A 14,458-nucleotide genomic window follows, 5' to 3' on the forward strand; every position below is an offset into this window, starting at 1 on the left:
ATGGGAACTGAGGGATATTTCTCGTAAAAGTTCAACAGCTTGAGATGTCTATTTGAAAGAAATTTTTGTAGCGCGAGGCGAAAAAACGAACACAGGAAAGAATAGATTAAGAAAACAGAGCTATACTATCAACAACATGTTTATTTTCGACCTCCAAGCTGCTTTTGAGCCATAATCGTCAGGCGACCAAGCAGATAAGCACGTGTAATTCAGATACATGCACGTCAATGTCATCTACCTACAAAAAACAATAAATAGGATAACAAAAACCTCACAGATAAAATCACGTATTACTGCGTAAGCAGGAACGCCAGTTCCTTGGGTGACAAGGCAATTGAAGGCTTGCTAATACATACATCTCCAAGAACATCAATCAGTTCGGCTTCTATGATCAACCGAGTCATCTCATCCTTATGGCGAACAACAATGATTGTACTCTGGAACAAAGGCCGGCAGTCACACGCGTGAATGTGAAGAGCGTGAAAACCTTCTGGCGGCAGGTTATTCGCCTTGTAATTGTGTTCTCTCAATCGCTCATTCACACACCTACTGGTTTGGCCGACATATTTTTTTCCACATGTGAACAGAATAAGATAAATGACGAACTAAATGCACTCCACAAATTTGTGTGTATGCCTTTTTGTGCACAACACCCTTTCCTCACGTGACGGATTCGTCAGCACACACAATTTCCCAAGTTTATCACGTATTGAAAATAGCACCCTAATATTGTCCCGAAGTGCCACTTTCCTAAGATTATGTGACAGCTGGTGAACATATGGAATTACGGCCGCGCGTCTTGATTTTGCCGGTGAATCGACATGAACATTAGATTCGCTTGACCTTGCACGAATCCTTTTCAACTCTTTTTCCGCAACTGAAACTAAAACATGATCCGGATAGCCCGATCCTTGCAAACGCGTGATCTGATTATGGAAACTCTGCTTCATAAGGTGCGCACATGACTTGTTCATGTGTTGTTCAATAAACTGAAATGACTTGTTCAATAAACTTCTTTATTTTACTAATGACATAGCATTGGCTTTAGATCGCGGCTCACTTGTGCATTGCATTTTTCTTGACTTTCAAAAAGCTTTCGATAAAGTACCTCACCAATTACTCCTCCTGAAAATTAGTGCCTTAAACATTGACCCGAACATTCTTAAATGGATTGAATGCTTTCTGACTAATCGCACTCAGTTTGTAACAACTAATGGCTATTACTCACCTCTTTCTAAAGTAACATCCGGCGTACCCCAAGGTTCCGTATTAGGCCCTTTACTTTTTCTTATATATATTAATGATCTCCCAGACAGCATTAACTCCGCTATAAGGTTATTTGCAGATGATTGTGTAATTTACCGCGAAATTTCTACAGTCAGACCTTGACACTGTCTCAACCTGGTACAATAAATGGCTTATGACTCTCAACTCTAACAAATCTAAATGCATGTCAATAACCCGGCGATCTATTTCTCCCCCCTGTACCTACAGGATTAACCCCGTTCCCCTCCAGCATGTCTCTTCATATAAGTACCTCGGCGTTTACATTACCAACAATCTATCTTGGCACACGCATGTTACCTACATCTGTAATAACGCTAACCGAACGCTAGGATACTTACGCCGCAACTTTTCTCGCGCTCCGCTATCCCTCAAAATTCTATTATACCGATCACTAATTCGCCCAAAGCTTGAGTACGCGTCCGCTATATGGGATCCCGTGCAGCAAAATTTAATTAACGCGTTAGAATCTGTTCAGAACCGCTCAGTTCGGTTCATTTATTCTAATTATTCCCGTACTGCTAGCATATCAGAAATGAAATCTAACCTTGACCTACCCAATTTAACAGTCCGGAGGAAACTGGCGCGACTGCATTTTTTTCATAACATATTTTTTCACAATCCATCAATGAAGCGAGACCTCATTTCACAACCGTCATACCACTCATCGCGCATTGATCATCAGCATAAGGTTGCCATTCCGTTTTGCCGCACCAAATTCTTTTCAGCAGCCTTCTTACCGAAAACAGCCGCCGATTGGAACCACCTTCCCTCTTCCGTTGTATCAATAACAGACCCTTTGTTATTCAAGACTGCAATTTCTCAGCAATGCTTGTAACTATACGCAGTTTCCATTATCTATCTTTGTCTTGTATGTGCTTGAATTCTTATACATTTTTAGTTGACTTATGTTGCCTTTTGATTTGCGCATCTGATACTTGTTTCTTTATTTTGTCTTTTTTTCTTGTGTGTTATATATGTTGTACCCACCCCCTCTGTAATGCCCTACGGGCCCTGAGGGTATTCTAATAAATAAATAAATAAATAAATAAATAAATAAATAAACTGCCGCCAGAAGGTTTTCTCGCTCATCACATTCACGCGTGTGGCGGCCGGCCTTTGTTCCAGAGTACAATCATTGTTGGTCGGCATAAGGATGAGATGACTCGGTTGATCATAGAAGCCGAATTTATTGATGCTCTTGGAGATGTATATATTAGCAAGCCTTCAATTGCCTTGTCACCCAAGGAACTGGCGTTCCTGTGTACGCAGTGATACGTGATTTTATCTGTGAGGATTTTGTTGTCCTATTTATCGTTTTTTTTGTAGGTAGATGGCATTGTGGTGCATGTATCTGAATTACACGTGCTTATCTGCTTGGTCGCCTGACGATTATGGCTTAAAAGCAGCTTGGAGGTCGAAAATAAACATGTTGATATTAGCGCTCTGTCTTCTCAGTCTATTCTTTCCTGTGTTCGTTTTATCGCCTTGCGCTACAAACATTTCTTTCAAATGTTTCACCAACAAGCCCACATCGCCACTCTTGTCCACATCGCCACTCTTGTGAGATGTCTAAACGTAATTTTTCAACAAAATATTTTTTGGGGGAAGAAAGTAGTCACAGCTCAGACATTCAAACAAAGTGCATTATCGCAATGAGAAAATGCAAACATAACACATTTTGGGCTAAGTTCTTGGAGACGTATGTGGCCGAAAAATTGTATCATAGTATTGAGTTTCAAACACGTTACATAAGCCCCTTTACTTAACATGTATCAAACTTGGTATAGAAAGAAGTAGGGGTACTTGTAAAAAACTTTTTCTACAAGAACACTCTGACAACATTCTGGGAGTTTAAAAGAGAACCATGGGACCAAATAAATTTTCTCTCCGAATTATTCTAGCAGCTCACTGAAAACAGTGCATTAAATCAGCATGATTTTTTTTCAAACACATTTGCCTTAGCCGTCAAATGGGGTGGAAAATTGGGAATAAAGTGACCCTGTAACCTTTAATCAATTACTATTGCATACTTTTGAATTATGGCCATTTGTTTCAATCATGCTGGCAGGCTGAAAAAGCATAACTTCTTCCCGATGCAGCGTAGGCTGTTCAGTGGCTGTGGGTGTTGTGTTCCCAAATAAATATGCTACAAAGTCTTACATTTTGGCTGTAACACATGCTTAGATACCATGCAGTAGGTGTAACATAAGAGTGTTTTCGTGCAACAAAAAACGTAAAATATGCTTCACCTAGCGAAAATAGCTTAACATCTGAAGTACTTAGCGAAGTTAAATGCCAAAGCGAGGCGAGGGCAATATAACTCTGACTAACAAGAATATTATGAAAGTTCCACTTGCTGGAAACAAATGGATAAAAATAAATGTACTCGAACGTTAGCAGCTATGCTCAAACAAGCGTTTCCACTGTTCAAGTAAGCAATTTGGCCACACACACAGACGAAAGGTCCGTTCAAACACAAGTCCAGCTTCAGTGTTCGATCCGCTAGACAGGCACGGCTGCCGGCAGTGTCACGCTACGTAGCGGGTGAACGAAAATTCCGGTGAAGATGAAGTTACCAAAATTTAATGTATTAGCAAGTAGGCAAACTTCGCGAGGTGCATCTAACGCGAAGCAATATGCTGTGTTGTCACTCGATGCATCAGCTCGAGTTATCACAGTAGTATCAGCGCACAAAACGAAAAAGGGTAAAAAATAATGACATGGAAACCATGCCTTTGTTTTCCGTTCGCGGTCTTTTTGTGCAATAAAAAAATGAGAGCAAATGAACTACCAACATGCCCAAGCATATGCGTCTTAGATAAGCTTGATGCATGCAGCTAACAGGCGCCATACCCACGCATGGATTAATTAGTAAACTAAAATTGATGTTCATCACGAGAGGGCCGCGCAAAGGACCACTGCTAACAGAGGGCACCGCAAAAATTTGTTCATATTATTCGCTGAACCACAGCTGCGCATGCTCACTCTGTTTGTACTCCAAACAATCCAAACAAACAAACAAAAAACTTGCCCACAATCACGCTTCTGCTTCATCCTCGTGAAACAGTCAGCAAAAATATTATAAGAATGATATTCCCGTAATTGTAATAACGCAACAACTTTAACACACCTTTATACCAATTATGAAGACTACATGCATGTGTACACCGACGGATCATGTCTGAATCAAAGCTCTCTGTCGGCATTCTTTGTACCTCCATACAGAGCAAGAAACGCTTTTAAACTCAGCCGTTTCGCAACATCCACAACGGCAGAACTCTATGCAATACTCTGTGCTTTACGCTTCATGTGTTTACAGCCAGGTCCACTTCAATGGGCAGTTATCAGTGACTCATAGCCCTCATTAGTTTTTCTAAAAGGAACCAGCTTGGGCAACAAAGCTAGTGAGCTCGCATATGAAATAAAGGGGAAGTACGCTGTATCAAAAGAGCTAAAACACACCTTAACGTTCTAGTGGGTGCTGTTGTGACTGGCGCCAGAGCTGACGAGGGAGGGGCGCTCCTTGGATCAGCAAAACAATTAACCGACCGGCCGGCTGCCAATGACCACCAGGCATTGTCCCTCCAAGCTGGAGGGTGAGACGTCGTGTTTCCATGACGCCGTAAGCCGTTCGAGAGAGGAATACAAATACAGCGTCTTCTTTGGGAGAGATCGTGATGGCCTTCACAAATTGCCCCGCTAATTAGGCGAGCAGTTCGGCGGACCCTTTGAAGTATGCAGTCATGAGCTTGAGACCCCTCGACCAGCGGCACACGCACGACGAGGAAGAGCCCCGCTGGCGCCTTCTTGGTCTGCAGAGTCACGCCTCAATATTGGACGTTCACGTGGGTCGTGCATTCTCGTCCCCCTCGCCAGTTGTCTGTTATCTGTGATTGGACAGTCCCATCAGCACGTGTTCCCTGATGTAGAGATCTGGGGAGCATATACCCTTTAAAATGAGCCCCCCGGCTTATTCGAAGGAGCACCATGTAGAGGAACGCCAGATTAGAGAGCTCGCCATGTAAGAAAGAGGTTGTTATGTACGAGAGCTGACCCTGCATACAATGTAAATAAACCTCTTTCAAGTCTGTCTTCCTCCTGCCTCGACAACTTCATCCCGGTCCTCCGGTGCCTGCAAAACCCAGTATTAACAATTGCTTGGTAGCGTTGGGATACGACTCAGCGACAGAAAACGACATAGACCGGAATTCAGCCGAAAGCCCTGAAAGTCGGCGGGATCGGCGCCGTGTACCACAACTGCAGGTAATTTGGTCAGTGCCTGGCTTTGTGCTTGAGATGTATCGAGTCTTTTAGCCTAGATTTGTTGAAAAATAGGTATAACGAACAACTGCCTGGCCAATGTGGTTGTTATCTCTGCACTGAGTGGCACTGGATGTTTATCTGAGCAAGTAGGTTAAGGAAAAAAAAACTTGGATAATTTGATAGGAACAAGTGTTAAATTTTGAGGGAGTTTTAAGGGTACGTTGCGGGAAAATTTGGGATGTAAAAATCAGTTGAGGGAGAAAGAAACAGGAAACAGGTTAAAGAGAGAGGTTAGCCGCGTAGTGCTACCTGTGCGCTTAAGCGTATGGTCTCCGCTGTGGGATTTGCCAGGCTTTAATTTCCCCAGACGCAGAATTTAAACGCTGGTGGGTTTGTGTTTTGTCACAGCTGAGCCAAAGCAAAGCAGTAGTCAAGGACCTCAGGAGATTGACAGGAGATAACCTGCTAAACCTCGGTTGGCATCTTGACCTAAACTTTAACGACAATATGCTTGAATATGCTCCATGAAGTAATTCTTGAAAGCAAAATTGAAAAGGCGGAAATCGAGCACTTTGGGAGTGTGTAATTATTGGATCAGGAAGAGGAAGAGAAGCGCAAGCGGGACAAAGAGAAAATCAAGCGCAGGATTGAAGAACACAGAAAGAAGATGCAGGAATTATGTGGGGAGATAAAAAGGATGGATGGTATAAAGTGGTGGTATTGGAGCAAAGAGGCCAGACATCGGTAGATGTAGCGCACGAACGGTGTGGTGTAGCGGCGGTGCCGTTTAAAGCCGAAGAGAGGGCTTCAGCGGTGGTGCCTTTTAAAGCCAAAGAAAAGGCTAGTGCCTATAGGGAAACGGTGGAGATTCGAACCTGTTTCGAAGAAAAAGAGCTCGTGGTCGAAGCAGGGTGTGAGGATTCCGTGGTTGTGGAAACAGAGTTAAGATTAACAGAGTGTTCCACGTGAATTGAACCTTGCAGCCCTATAGACGATAGCGATGAGCGTCAGAGGCGGACTAAAGGCTCCAAAGTTGGCTCCGAAGAGTGTTACAAACGATGAAAGCGTCCGAAAAACGGAAGCGCCGCAAGGCTCGCTATCAACGCGGCGCGTTTGACGAAGACTTTCAAACGGCGCGGTGGATTCGCGAGAAAAGGCCCGTTGTCTCCTCTGGCAATCATCAGGACTGTGCGCGCGAAACAGCGGAGGAGCATATTGCTGATTAAGAACGTCAGAGTGGGACGAAAGGTTCCCAGGTCCGCGCAGAGAAGCGTGCACATGGGAGAAAGCGTCCGAAGGGCAACCGTAAGACAAGGCTCATGATGAGCACAACGCGTTTGAGTAAGGGCTTCAAATGGCGGAGTGAAATCGCGAAAGAGTGCCGTTGTCATCTCTGACGGGTGTTTATCGTATGGGTTCAAGCCGCCAAAACAGAAAAGCACATCGTACACAGCACTGTTCGAATGATAAATTGCTAGTCACCCATAATGACAGTGCGCCTGAGAGAGCTAACAAGCACATTGGTGCTGATGAGCATCAGAGGTGGGCAAAAGGCTCCGTAGATGGCACGAAGAAGCGTGCAAAACGAAGAAAGCATTCTAAAAGCAGGTAGGCGAAAATAGCAACGCGTTTGAGGAATGTATTTAAATGGCGGAAGGAAATTACGAGACAGTTGCCGTATCCCAAGTGTCCAAACAGCTGGAGAGCCAAGAAAAGAGAAACGCATTGTGCGCGTAAGCTGTCAGTGGGCAGGGGATCCTTCTGTTGTTCTCGCGGCGCGTTGGACGGGGTGTGCAACACAGAGGTCAGCGGTTTTCGCGAAGTGGCGGGAACGAACAACAGCAAGTCTGTTTCGAGGAATGTTGCGGGGTTTGGTAACAAAACAATTTACCTTTACGCGTGTTGCACACCCCGCTTGACGAGAAAAGCTTTCCGGGCATGACCACCACGAGTTCAACTCAAAGTTGTTGAGAATAGCTGCTTGCTTTTCAAAAATGTTGACTCAGGACTGTTGAAAAAACTTTTTTGTTTGTTTAGCGATTCTGTAAATAACTAGTTTGAACTGTTTTATTGCGCTCTGTTGTTTTTGTAGGAAACATGCGTTGTAGTATATATATTGGAAGGATAGTGATACGCATTAGACTGAGAGTAAGAACTCTGATTGCCAGCGAGGAGCTTTGCGGAGGTCGGAGGTGAAGCGAATAGGCTTAACCATTTTCCATTTTTCATTCTCCAAAACACACCCACAGGACGCGACACCACGCGTTCGACTGAAAAAAGAGTAGACAGCGATAGGTTTTTGACTATGGTCACCAGTGGATTAATTTTATTTTGAAATTTGCTTTTGATGGTTTAAGTTTGTCATGGGTTTTAGAATGTGTTTTTTGAGTAAGTCGGCGACTAGATAGTGTTTGGGTAGCCCATTTTTTGCTTTGTTCATTTCTCGGGTGTTGTATGTTTCTCTAAGGTAACCGTTGTGCGATTGCATAAACGACACGCATAGACCCCTGTGTCATGATAGATACGTGCAAATGAGCAGGGTCGACGTTATGAACTAAGGAGGACTGAGCGAAGAGACGCAAAGATTTTCCTTTCAAGTTTTTTTAAGGTTCATACGAAAGTTTCTTTTGTGAATGTAATGTTTTTTCGCATGTGTCCGGTGTGGAAGAAAAACTAGTTCGTGAGTTCATGTGTATTCTTTGTTGTAGTAATTGCAAAGGAAAGTCAAGTAGTAGTTCATTCAGACAGGAGCACTGGGAAGTGCATTGACTGATGCGGTTGTTCCTGATGCAGGTGTAGCAAGACAGTTGTCTGTTCGTTGGCTCTGAGGGAACTGACGACTTGATTTGGTGGCACAAAATTTTGGGAAATTAAAAATAGTGTCAAACAAAAGGCTTTATTTTGTGAGTATGATGCCTGCTTGTTTACAGCAGATTACTCACGCTCTCACACCGGTATGCCACGGGAACACATCGCTTGGCAGTTAACTTTCTTGAAAACAGTCTAATAGGAAGATAATTCTCGAAGTGGGATTGAGAGTTTTGGGTGAAAGCTCAGTGATACGTTCCAATTGCTGTTTTGTGCTTTGTAATACTACTTAAGGATGTTTGTTTTAGAGGATTGTCAAGACTCGATGTGTCTCAGTGCGGGTTGGGCGCTCTCCCGTGCCTGTGGTGGTGTGTATGAATGCTTTCTCCAGAAGATGGCCACAAGGTACGAGCGAGAAAGAGTCCTTGGCAGGGCGTCATCGGCAGTGGCCTGGAAAACGGCACCACGCTACGACACTTCGGGCAACTTGTGCAGCTAATCACCCTGAGGTCGAATCTCCCGCCGGCCGACGAGCTGTTGTAACCGGCGCCAGAGCTGACGAGGGAGCGGCGCTCCTTGAATCCTCAAAACAAGTAACCGACCGGCCGCCTGTCTAGGACGGCCAGGCATTGTCCCTCCTAGCCGGAGGGTGAGACGTCCTGTCGCCACTACGCCGTAAGCCGTTCGAGAGAGGTATAAAAATACAGCATGTTCCTTCGAAGAGATCACGGCGGCCTTCGCAAATCGCCCCGCTAATTAAGCGAGCAGTTCAGCGAGCCTTTTGAAGTATGCTGTCATGAGCTTGAGACCCCTCGACCAGCGGCACACGCACAACGAGGAAAAGCCCCGCTGGCTCCACCTTGGACTGCAGAGTCACACCTGAATATCGGACGTTCACGTGGGCCGCGCATGCTCGTCCCCCTCGCCAGTTGTGCGTAATCTGTGATTGGGCAGTACCATCTGCACGTGTTCCCTGATCAAGGGATCTGGGGAGCACATACCCTTTGAAATGAGCCATCCGGCTCATTCGAAGAAGCACCATGTAGAGGAACGCCAGATTCGAGAGCTCGCTGTGTAAGAAATTGCTCATCATGTACGAGAGCTCAGCTTGTATATAATGCAAATAAACGCTCTTTCAAGCCTCTCTTTTTCCTGCCTCGACAACTTCATCGAGGACCTCCGGTGCCTGCAAAACCCAGTCATAACAGTGCCAAGCCGCTGTGAAATCACAGGAAACGACATAGCTGATCACATTGCACATGCTGCACATCAAGGAATTAATATATCACTGCTATCTCTAACGATGAGCGATGCACGGTGTCTAATAAATAAGCTGAGCTGTCAGCTGTCTATGAAACCTGGTTCGAATGATGGTGCGCAAAACTTTCTGTTGTATCACGTTGATCACGGTATAGAATTTAATATTTCGTTAAAGGTTAGCCGATCGCCAGAAACAGTCATCCATAGGCTTCGACTTGGTACAGCCTACACAAAGCTTTCCTGCATAAATTAAGGAAAGCTGGCAGTCCTACCTGCTCATGTGGAGAAGCTCAAGAAGACGTAGAGCACATTCTTCTACATTGTAGAAATCATGACGTACCTCGAAGGAACCTTTTTCAAAAACTCAATTCTTTCGAAAAGCGACCTCCATCAATTGCAAAAATCTTGAGTGTTTGGCCAAATAGAAAGGTACAAGCCACTCAGTGCGTGTAGTCGTTAACTTTCTGGAGGAATCATGAATAGCTGAAAAGTACTAAACGAAATACAAATCTACTTCGCTGTTAACTGGTATGTTTCAAAACAGTACTTTTGTTTTTCACCACGATATTTTTGGGAAAACCTTTCTGAAAACAGTTTCAGTGTTTAAGCGACAAGAACACCTTACACATTACATTGAACTTTTATGTTTTGCGTGAACACCTAAATTTTAGTGATTACTTGTGTTTATACAAACTCTGTGTGGTGCGGACACATTTCTATGCAGTGTGGACACATTTTTGTGTGGTGCGGACAGTCAGTGTTGAAAAACCTAAACTCATTGTGTAGGTGTTGTGTTATGAACTTATGTATAGCCTTGTGTTTACTACATAATGTGCGATGTCGGCTTTTGTGCAAGAGAGGAGGAGTTGCCGGCGCAACGCATTGTCACCAATCTCTCCTTATATACATCTACTTAAAAATAATCTCTCTAAGAAAACAAATGCTGACTTGTCATTGACTGGTTGAAAACAAAACTGTTTGAAAGCGTTATGCTCGAGCCCAAGCAGTTAACAAAGCGCTGAACAGAACAATGTGAGAGCGGTACTTACTATTTCACTTCGAGTGCTCCATAATTTGAATCCGCAGCTCCAGCCATCAATATGATGCGTCTTCGCAATATTCAGCCCCGACAGAACACACAGGTCGAGCACAGAGCGCAGGCATATTTGAAACTAAACACCGACTAATAAGCTCTACCAATCGAGAAGCCACGCGAACCACATGCACACACACGGGAGGGCTTTTCGCCAGCACACGCAGTGACATGTAAGACGACACCAGTCCTCTCCCGCGCTCTGCGCCATCTGCGCACGCGCAGCGATCCCGGGCAGCCGAGGTTGCCAAGGCGACGAGACTTGATGGCGCCGGTGGCGCTCTCACAGCAGCTAGATGCGGTTTATTACTAGCTCCGGCCCTCGACTGATTGCGTAGGCGCCGCTTTCATTTTTTGCGGCAGTGATCTGGTGCGTTATACACGTTCTTTTACAGTGCATCTAAATCGCAGTGCACATTGTGGCGCCGCAGTGCGGCCAACACGAGCTGCTAGTCAGAACGCGCATTTGTAATATTGAGGAGCAATATTTAGCGCATCTTCACGGACCTAATGTAGTGAATACTGGTAATAAAGCCAAGCTGATGGCTTTTCCTAAGCTCAATAGGTCTTTAGGGATTGCGCACCCAGGGTAACGCAGGAGATATTGTATCACCTCTTTCATTTCGGTAAATACATTGCTCCTCGCAACATTGCGTGCTTCGACCATCCCACTATTCCATGGAAACATATAGCCAGGTGAGTGCTGCGAGGAAGATGAAGACGGCAGTGCATACGCGCTTTTATGCAGAAAGCAATCACGAGAAAGAATAAGAACACTCTGGAGCATTGTAAATAAAAATATATGACCTGCTACTACTTTCTCAACCTGTTAAATACTACTTCTGTCTTCACGACGCGACAATATATTTGTACGTTGCTTGCAGTCCTTGGAACAAGACCATGGCTGAAAATCTTTTATAAATGTTGATTTCTCACTGCCCACGAAGTCAAGGCTTCCACCGAAGCACGTCTGCTGAGGAAGTAACATAAAAAAGAAGGGTATTCACAAAGAAAGAGAGCAAACGAGAACTGGAGAATTCGTTTCGGCTCCCCTGAGGAGAGCTCTGTCCGCAATTTAGTCAACAAGGTTCCCGTCATTGTGAGCAAAGCTGCATCAAGGTCACCGAAATGTCTTTATTCCGCATTGTTTCTTCATGGTAGGTGTCCTCTTTCTAATTTCCATGACGCACTTTCAAGGAGACATGAGGAGTATTCGCTATTGTAGTTAAATAAAACTAGCCTGCTAAAAATACATCACCCCAATATTCGTTTTTAAGGGACCTGATGGCCCGTTGACGTGGCTGTTATGGATAAACATTGTGCCGATGGTTTGTTTTTCTGCAGGTGGCGGACGTTTTACCTTCAGCCTTGAAAGCTTCGATCTTATGGGAGACGGGGGGAGGGTGGGGATTGTTCCACGCATGGCTACGCCAATGTGCTCAACATTAGCTTGTTCAGGCAAGTTAGTGCACTTTGTGAGTGTTGGCTATTCACGCAAATGACACAATTGACAGGAACACATACAAGAGAATTTGCCCTCACTATATTCGACAAGCGCCGCTCCTGTTGTATCTTCCGTCTTATAGTAGTTTGCCTGCTTTATCGATGGCCCCGCCGCGGTGGTCTAGTGGCTAAGGTACTCGGCTGCTGACCCGCAGGTCGCGGGATTAAATCCCGGCTGCGGCGGTTGCATTTCCAATGGAGGCGGGAATGTTGTAGGCCCGTGTGCTCAGATTTGGGTGCACGTTAAAGAACCCCAGGTGGTCAAAATTTCCGGAGCCCTTCACTACGGCGTCTCTCATAATCAAATGATGGCTTTGGGACATCGAACCCCATGTGTAAGTCTGCTTCATCGACGAAAACTGCGTTTCGGTCACATTGCTTCCTGCTTCAATTCATTACTAGACCCACAAGAAGCTAGTAGTGGGAGCCTTGCTGGTATCAAGATAGGTAATGTACACTAACAATATAAGCAAAGCTGCTAGAAAATGTCGTGCATTTGTTGCCTTGTAGGCCTGTGTGCTCAAATTTGAGTGCAAGTTAAAGAACCCCAGGTGGTCGAAATTTCCGGAGCCCTCTACTACGCGTGTCTACCAATCATATGGTGGTTTTGGGACGTTAAACCCCACATATCCATCAACTATTTGTAGCCTTGTTCATAACACCCTGAGTATGAGGCTGTAAATAGGGTGTTTTGAGGTGTTTTAATCACGAACACCTCAAATTTTAAAGTGGGAGTGTAAAAAGGGTGTATACGGGTGCTTTTATTGCATACACCCGTTTTACATCCTTTCGTGTGTAAAAATTTATGCAGTGTGCGTCATTCTCAATTGCACGCAGCGCATGCCAACAATGGCTTCAACTCAGACGATGGCGCCTGGCCTGCTTCTTGCCAGACGCTTTTTTGAGTAGGACTTTCCCTTATAGTCCCAAACGGGAGCGACCTTCACGGTGCCGCTCGTGAACCATGTGAATAGGGTCTCCCGCGTTCACCTTCACGGAACCAATCAGCTTCGTTAGCTTAAGGGTTTAGAACCGGCTTTGTGCTCTTCATCAGCCACATTATTTGCGCTACACACAACACGCCGCTTATAGTTATTTCATACTAACTTCTCCCTCTCGTTAATGTGGTAATGGATACTCGATGTCCAGTAACACGATAAAAAAAGAAACAAAAAATGACTCAATATAAACTCACTCTCGGTGCGCGCGCCTGTGTGAACCAATTTTTACTTCAATATCAACAGGAGAACTTTCGCGTTCTACTGCAAAATAGACCAAGCGACACATATACATATTGCTCAGATGGTACTGCGAAAGAAAACATTCTCGTATTGCGCAACAATAAAAAACGCTTTCTGAATGAAGGCCACAGTGACAGTCAGTTTGCATCAGCTTGAAATAGGGCACACGCAAATTGCATAGTCCTGCGGCTATTTTCTTTAATTTCACCACACCACACGGTCATTGTCCCAGCACGTGAGACCCACTCCATGCGCCCTCCAGGCCCCGCATAACACACTAAAAGACAGCGACTGACCCAGTGCCATATTTATATATTAGTCTCAAAGGATGGCACAAAGAAAAAAATAAGGGGCTGCCCTCACAAACGCTACCCTATTTCATCCGCACAACTATTCCTACAGAACACATCTAATACACCAAAAAGCCGTTCTACTACTTAGAGGCAAGCTCGTGTCTTATCAACAACAACACAAAAAAATGCCTAGTACAACAAACACACATTTTCGCATCACGCCGAAACTATTAGTCTGTTAGACCCGCTTAAACATAACACATAACACCTAAACGTGCGATGCAAACTACTGTACAGTCATTTATTTCACAGAAACTATTTCGGTGGCTACATATCAGCAACAACAACAACAACAACAACAGCAAAAAACTCAACCAAATGAAGCAGACAAAAAGTCCTATTGCCCATAAACAGCTACAATTAATGAATCCAATGACAGTCCGAGACGTGAAAGAGGATCGCCGCCTTGTGCAATGCGCCTTTATGACGAACAACTTATTCTTCACATTCGCCTCTTATTCGCCTCTCCTAGCGCGACTGGTTCAGTCTCTTACTAATGGATGCAACTGATCACTCAGATTCCCCTATCGTTTGGGAAAGGCAACCTGTCACGGTCGTTTCCAATGCGTTCATAGCAAAAAAAAAAAGAAAAAGCTTTCCTGGATTTCGTTTCCGTCAACTCAGAAATCAACGCGAACGCCTCTAACTCA

At 44.6% G+C, this 14,458-nt stretch overlaps 1 protein-coding gene and 1 long non-coding RNA gene across 2 annotated transcripts in view; both read left to right on the forward strand.

Annotated features, from left to right (window-relative positions):
* LOC119167935 (uncharacterized) overlaps window positions 1-14,458 on the forward strand; it is a 362,355-nt gene that overhangs the window by 73,040 nt on the left and 274,857 nt on the right. The window lies entirely within an intron of this gene.
* Window positions 4,639-9,507, forward strand: LOC142804279 (uncharacterized). The gene is made up of 2 exons (XR_012894566.1): window positions 4,639-5,550; window positions 8,750-9,507. It is a non-coding gene; the product is annotated as an uncharacterized LOC142804279 (long non-coding RNA).

The sequence above is a fragment of the Rhipicephalus microplus genome, chromosome 3 (genome assembly GCF_043290135.1).
Source record: "Rhipicephalus microplus isolate Deutch F79 chromosome 3, USDA_Rmic, whole genome shotgun sequence".
In the NCBI taxonomy this organism is placed as follows: domain Eukaryota; kingdom Metazoa; phylum Arthropoda; class Arachnida; order Ixodida; family Ixodidae; genus Rhipicephalus; species Rhipicephalus microplus.